We start from the raw sequence: 7547 nt of genomic DNA, 5'->3' as shown, positions 1-7547 counted from the left end.
TCAGTTTGGGTATATTTTGTTTATGTTTTTATTAATTAAAATATTTTCTGATTTATCTTGGGATATTTTGTTTGTTGATTATTTAGAAGTGTGCCATTTAATTTCCTCACATCTGTGAATTTCCATGCACATTTGAGAAGAAAGATATTCTACTGTTGTTGGGTAGAGTATTCTATAAATCTCTTACCTCTAGTTGATTTTAGTACTATTTCAGTCTTCTATTTCCCTGTTGACTTTCTGGCTAGTTATTGAAAATGGGATACTGAAGTCTCCAGTTATTATTGTTTAATTGTATATTTTTCCCTTCTGTTCTGTAAATTCTTCCTTCAGGTTTATCAGGGCTTTTTTTGTTAGATGCATATATTTATAATAGTTATTACTTTCTGATAGGTTGATCCTTTTATTATTGTAAAGTGTTCTTCGTCTCTAGGGAAAATTTTTGTCTTAAAGTTTCTTCTGATACTAGTACACACACTCCAACTTTTTTTTGATCATTGTTTGTATGGCATAATCTTTTTATAGTTTTCCTTTTTAACCAATCTCAAGTATATATTTTACAGAGAGTGAGAGTATAGTATCATGTTTTTTAATCCATTTTAGATTGTTTATTACATTTACATATAATGTAATTACTGTAAAATTAAGAATTACATCTGCCATTTTCCTGCTTGCTGTGTTTCTTATGTCTTCACCCATTGTTCCCATTCCTTCATTATTGCCTTCCTCTGTATTTGATAGACTTTTTTTTTTAGTTTACCATTTTAATTTCTTCATTTCTTTTACTGTATGCTTTAGAATTGTTTTCTTAATGGTTGTCCTGGTGATTATTATTAGCATGTTTACATAAAACAATCTAGTTTAGATTAATACCAATTTAATTTCATTGCAGAAACTTTGCTCCAGTATAGTTCCATTCACTTCCTTTACTTTGTGCTATTACTATCATATACATTACATTTTTATACATTGTAAACCCATCAACACAGTTTTAAAATTGTATAGCTGTGTTTTAAATCATATAGGAGAAGAAGAGAATTGCAATGAAAATATCTATTTATACTTTTATATTTACCTATATACTTTTATAGTAAATACTGGTGCTTTTTGTTTCCCTATGTAAAACAAAGGTATGTCTAGTGTTAGACTGAAATACTCTCCTCACTTCTTGGACACAACTACTAGCAACATCTTCTCTTAGTTTTTGTTTTTTAGAAATATCTTGATTTCTCTTTCATTTTTAAAAATGGTTTTGCAGATGTAAGATTCTTTGTTAATAGTTGTTTTTTGCTTCTTTCTTTGTTTTCTTTCAGCACCTGGGATAATGTCATCTCAGTGCCATTTAGCCTCTGTGGTTTCTAGTGAGAAGTCAGTCTTTACTTTTATTGAGGATCATATTTTCCATTGCAGTTTTCAAGATTGTCTCTTGTCCTTTTCTTTTGACATTTTGACTATGAAATGTTTGAGCGTAGATCTTGTTGATTTATTGTACTCGAGTTTATTGAGCTTCTTGAATTCTAAGACTAATTCTTTTTGTTGTTGTTGTATCTGGAGAGTTTCTAGTCATTATTTCTTAAGATATTCCTTCTGCGCCTTCCTCTCTCTCCTCTCTCTCTCTCTTTCTCCCACCTTTCCCAGCCACTCCGTCCTTCTCTCTTTTTCCGGGACTCCCATTTTACATGATGGGGATGTTGGATGGGGTCCCTCAGGTGTCTGAGGCTCTGTTAATTTCTCCTCATTCCTTTTGCTGTTTCCTTCTCATGCTGGATAGTTTCAATTGACCTGTATTCAGTTCATTGTCTTCAACTTAACTGATTCTTTCTTCTGTAAATAATAAATATATTATTATATTTACATTTATATTATATAAATAATAAATATATTATTCAGACTAGAGAAGTTTTTCATTTTAGTTATACTTTTCAACATCAGAATTTCTCTTTGATTTCAAATAATAAGGGTGCCTGGCTGGCTCAGTCAGTACAGCATGTGACTCTAGATCTCTGGGTTGTGAGTTTGAGCCCCGCACTGGGTGTAGACCATTACTTAAAAATAAAATCTTTTACAAATAAAAGGAATAATAATTTGTATCTCTTTATTGTTATTCTCTATTTGATGAGACATCATTTGCATACTTTCCCATAGTTCTTAGACATGATTTCTTTCAGTTCTTTCAATTTATTTATTATAGGTGTTTTAAAATCTTTGGCTAATAAATCCAACTTTTGGTTTTCCTCAGGGACAGTTTCTGTTAACTGCTATTTTTCCTGTTTATAGGCTATGCTTTTTTGTTTGATTATAATCTCTTTTTTTGTTGTTGTTGTTGAAACTGGATATTTATGATATATATTTTTTTTAAGTACCAAGGATCTTTATTCTCAGACCTAATGTTCAACCTGTGACTGCAGATAACATGTCACTATTTTGAGAACACCTTCATTCTTTCCAAGTCTTCAGCCATAAGGTTATACCTTATTCTCATCATAACAAGATAAATGATTGAGATTGAAGGAGGATTAAGGAGATACACTGAAGATAAAAGCAAAGGGGAACAAACATTTTACAAGTTTATCATCCCAGTTACCCTAAAGGTTAAGTTTCAGATTTACAAGAGTAATGACAGAACCGCATGATTTCAGTGAAAACCAACACAAGTTAGATCTTTAAAAAAAAAAGGGGGGGTTGGGGGTGGGGGAATCAGTTCAGAAATACTAAGTCAGGCAAGCATGCAAACTTCAGAGTATAAAAAATGCAAGGCCTGGTTGTCCAAACAAATATATCCCTCAGGAGATGGTGGTGCTTAACAGAAACAAATGAATTAAAAGCTGAAAGGACACTTCTCTGAATTAGCAGACCAATTCCCTCATTTTTTAAGTGAGGGAAGAGGGTAGACAGTAATTACTGAGGCTCACATGGCTAGATAAAGGATGGACATAGATTTAATTCCCAGTGCTATTTACTACATACATCTAAAATACGATAAATATCCAGAACACATTAAGCCCACCGATTAAAATGACAAATACACGGGGAGGAGGTGAATTAATACAGCACAGCAGCACTTCTCACGTCATATTTAAGAGATTAAAAGGAAAAAAATAATCTCTCAAAGATTTCAATGCTCAGTTTTGATAGACTCCATCCAATTCTTTAATGTAGAGCAAATGTACGAGCTTAAAAAGAACGTGCATTCTTCAGCTTTCTCCTATACTTTTTCGGCCTATCTTTCAAAACTAAGCACTGAGTATTTTTAACCTAAGTAATGTGATGTTATATGTACACTTTAATTGCACGTTTTAGGAATAAAATCCATGATATTTTGGTAACTCAGTGTATTTATAAAATGAAAAGCTTTCTACCAAAATACACTTTTCACTGGGAAAAATAAATAAAACAGACAAATGGATCTACACAAAGTAAAAATTAACTTTGGTAGATTTCAGTGTAGGACAGTCCGTAACAAGCCTATTTGCCCTTTTTCCCCCAGAGCTGCTCATCTTCCAACTTAAGATTTTAAAAATATTTTTAATTGAGATTATGTTGACATGTTCTCATTCCACCTCATCTTCAGCCAAGCTCTGAGCACTTAACAATTCTCTGACTAATTGTTGGAAGCTTGGTCAGAAGCATCTGGAACACTGGTGGTGGGAGAGTCCGCTGTAACCCTTGCAGCAACTGCTGTGGCTGTCCACACACAGCAACGGCATTTGTCAGATGGTCTACACCTTTCTCATACTCGCCTTGGGCTAGCAACTCTTCCCCAAGTTGTATTTCTTCAAGGAAGAATTTCTGAACAGCTTCGGCATCTTTAAGGTCAGGTAACTTGCAAAGTCCGGCTCTCTCCTTGGCAAGCTTTTGTTTCTTTCTTCGTTCTCGAAGCCTGTTCTCGAAGTTGGGGTCACTCGGCCTCTTGCGGTCAAAGTAGATGCAGTACCCGCCGACGAGAGCCCCGCAGACGCCGGCGGCGACGGCGCTGTTCCGGCCACCACCTTCCCACGGCCCAGACGCAGGAGCGAGCGCGGCGGCGGCGGGGCCGGCGAAGAAGCTGTGGGCCGGGAAGCCGCCAACCACGCCGCTGCGACCGGGCGCTCGCCGCGGGAGACGCGGAAAGCTGCTCTCTGTGTTTTAAGTGATTTTTCTGTAAAGTCCGTTCTTTGTTGTGGGCACTGAAGTCTCTGTTCTGGTGCCTTAGCAGTCAGCCAATGATTGATGGGAGGTTGAACTAAGAAGTCTCTCAACCTTTGCTGAGGGGCTTGGTATACTTGTCGGGGCGTTCCCTTAGTGCTCCACCGCGCAGTTCACAACCGTCCCTTGGCCTTAGCCTTCACTTTCTGCTTGCACAGAGTCTCAAAGTCAGCCAGAAAAGAGAGCTCAGAGCCTTCTCAAGTCTTTCATGGTCATGCACTAAGCTCTTTGCATGTACATGAGCCTCTAGAATCCCAGGAATATGTGGAAGTTTTTCAGGGTTCCATGTGGACATCTTAATTCTTCAAATTTCCCTTTAATTTGTGTTTGTTTGATCAGCCTCTCATTAGCCCCAAGCGTTAAAGTTCCCTCCAACAGCTTCAGTGCTAACTAATTGCCACTGATTTTCTTTCGTAAGTGCTCCAAAGTAACACTGTTTGCACAGAGGCAGCTCTTGAGTCATGAAATAAAATGCCTTGAAAATGGAACCGTTTGGTGAGATGCTAGATAGGCAAATATTGACAGTTCTTTAGGTATGGACATTTCAGGGAATTCTAAACCTACCCTAATCCTATATGTATTGATAGGCTGCTAGTTTATCCAGCTACCAGAGTGGTGAGGCTCTTTGTTTTCATTGCTACTCCAGAACCTGATAGGGGAATGGGATTAAGAGAAAAATGAGATAACTAACTGAAGTCAATTTGCAGAGTTTGGAAAAAGATGATTCTGACAGTTTTGCCATTGTTGCTATTGCTTTTACTCCACCATTCCAAACATTAAGCTCTACTTTTTTAAAGACAGATACCATATGATTCCACTTATGTGTAGAATTTAAACAACAAAATGAATAAACAAACAAAAAGCAGAATCAGACCTATAAATACAGAAAACAAACTGATGGTGGCCAGAAGGGAAGGGCTGGGGGTGGGGCGGGGATGAACAAACCGTGAAGGAGCGTGCGAAATACAGGCTTCCGGTTATGGAATGAATAAGTCATGGGAATAAAAGGTACAGTGTAGGGAATATAATCAATGATATTGTAATAGCAATGTATGGGGACAGATAGTAGCTATACTTGTGGTATGGAAAGCATAATGTATACAGTTGTTGAATTACTATACTATTTTCACCTGAAACTAATGTAATGTGTATCCACTATAGTGAAATTAAAAAAAATAATAAAAAGCAATTCAAATAGTAGAAATAGAACAAAAAAGTGTTGTAAATAAGGTTTCTACCCTAAACACCTCGACCCTGGATCCCAAACAGAATATTTTTTTAAAGATTGTGTATTTATTTATTAGAGAGAGACAGCAAGAGAGTTAACACAAGCAGGGGGAACGAGAGAGAGAGAAGCAGAGAAGCAAGCTTCCTGCTGAGCAGGGAGCCCAATGCAGAGTTTGATCCCAGGCCCCGGTACATGACCTAAGCCGAAGGCAGATGCTTAACGACTAAGCCACCCAGGTACTCCCAGAATATTAACTAGTGTTAACAGTTACTGTGTGTCTTTCATAAATACATGCCTAGAGAAGCATGTATATAGAGAGACAAAAGATCTGTATTTCCTTTTATACATATAGAAATATACTGTATTCTCTATTATTCACCATTTTTTTAAACTTGGTAATTTACCTTAGATGTTGCTACATAGAGCTATTTCAGTTTGTTATTGTGGTTGTTGATATTGTAAGATGAATAGGGCATTATTTACACATTCTCTAGTAACAGACACTTGGATTGGTCTACTATTTTGTTATTTCAAACAATGATGGGATGAACACCATGGCATTTACATCTCTTTGACCACGTGTGCTATTACTGAAGGATAGGTTCCTAACTATGAAATGTAAGGTGTGTTTGTTTTCAGATATTGATGGATGTTGGAAAATTGCCTTCAATGATGTTTCATCAGTTTATACTTCTGTTTGTGGTAAAGGAGAATGCTGTTTCTCCTCATTGCCACATTGGATTATCAAGTATGTTTTGCCAATTTCAAAGATGAAAATTTCTCCTTATTGTTTTACTTTTCTTCTCTTATAATACCTTCTCATATATTTCATATATTCATATGTTTGTGAGTCTTCTTCGCTTCACACACAGCATCTCTTTTCATATCCTTCTCTCATTTTTTTATTGAGTTTTAATTTGTAATGCTCTTTGTGAGTTAGAGTCGTTGGACTTTTGGTCTGTTTTACATATTACAAATATTCTTTTCTCTAGCTGATTATTGGTCACATGGTGTGGTTTACAGTACTTTTTTCTTTGTTAATTTTTTTTTAAGTAGTCAGATTTTCCAGTCTTTCTTCTCCATTTATAAAAATTTCATCTCTTATTTCTTCCAGGAACCTATTGTTCCATTTAGTTATTTATTTGGGTGGCTTATTGTTTGTGAGTGCTAACCAATTGTCTCTGCATCATTCCTCTCTGATTTAAAACGCCACTCTTCTTAGGTACTAAATTCCTTTATGTAGAGAGAATATTTCTGGACTCTCTATTCTTTTCCATTGATTTCTTTGCCAATTTGTCCTTTCTGTAGTGCCAACATTTTTTTTAAATTAAAGTTTTATTCATTTGACACACAGAGATCACAAGTAGGCAGAGAGAGAGAGAAGGAAGCAGGCTCCCTGCTCAGCAGAGAGCCCGATGTAGGGCCCGATCCCAGGACCCTGGGATCATGACCTAAGCCAAAGGCAGAGGCCTCAACCCACTGAGCCACCTAGGCGCCCCTGTAGTGCCAACATTTTAATGGGTATTTTTCCATATGACCTTTAGAATCAGCTTGTCTATTTCTATTTCCCTGTTGAGGAAAAATTTACGTTGTTACTTTTGTTAAAATTACACTAAAACGGGTGCCTGGGTGGCTCAGTGGTTTAAAGCCTCTGCCTTCGGCTCAGGTCATGATCCCAGGGTCCTGGGATCAAGCTGAGCATCTGGATCTCTGCTCAGCCGGGAGCCTGCTTCCCTTCCTCTCTCTCTGCCTGCTTCTCTGCCTCATTGTGATCTCTGTCAAATAAATAAATAAATAAATCTTTTTAAAAAATGACATTAAAACAGGAATCTCAGATTTTTGCATCTATCAGTCAGAATCTTGCGGAAAGCTTGCTAAAACATAGTTGGTGGGGCCTCACCTTCAGAGTTTCTAATCCACTGAGTCTGAGTTGAGGCTTGGGATTTGTGTATCCTAAAATTCAAAGGGTGATGTTGATGCTGCTGGTCTGGGACAACTCTACTTTCGTGAAGTAAAAATGTATTCATTTTAAGAGAGTTGTTATCCTTCCAATATTCATTCTAACAGCAAGGTATGTTATTCCATTTATGTTCTATTTTCTTAGTAGAGTTTCAGTGTTTTCTTTATATTGATACAA

General features: G+C 36.8%; 1 pseudogene across 1 annotated transcript; it reads right to left on the bottom strand.

Annotated features, from left to right (window-relative positions):
• Nucleotides 1–3548: 3548 nt before the first annotated feature.
• On the bottom strand, nucleotides 3549–4115 carry LOC309858414 (mitochondrial import receptor subunit TOM20 homolog pseudogene; annotated as a pseudogene). The gene has a single exon. The product of its transcript is annotated as a mitochondrial import receptor subunit TOM20 homolog pseudogene (transcript).
• Between the last annotated feature and the right edge of the window lie 3432 nt (nucleotides 4116–7547).

Source organism: Mustela nivalis (genome assembly GCF_964662115.1).
Source record: "Mustela nivalis genome assembly, contig: HAP1_SCAFFOLD_2336, whole genome shotgun sequence".
In the NCBI taxonomy this organism is placed as follows: Eukaryota; Metazoa; Chordata; class Mammalia; order Carnivora; family Mustelidae; genus Mustela; species Mustela nivalis.
Note: the sequence above shows the minus strand (reverse complement) of the source record. Positions and strands in the feature narration are given on the sequence as shown.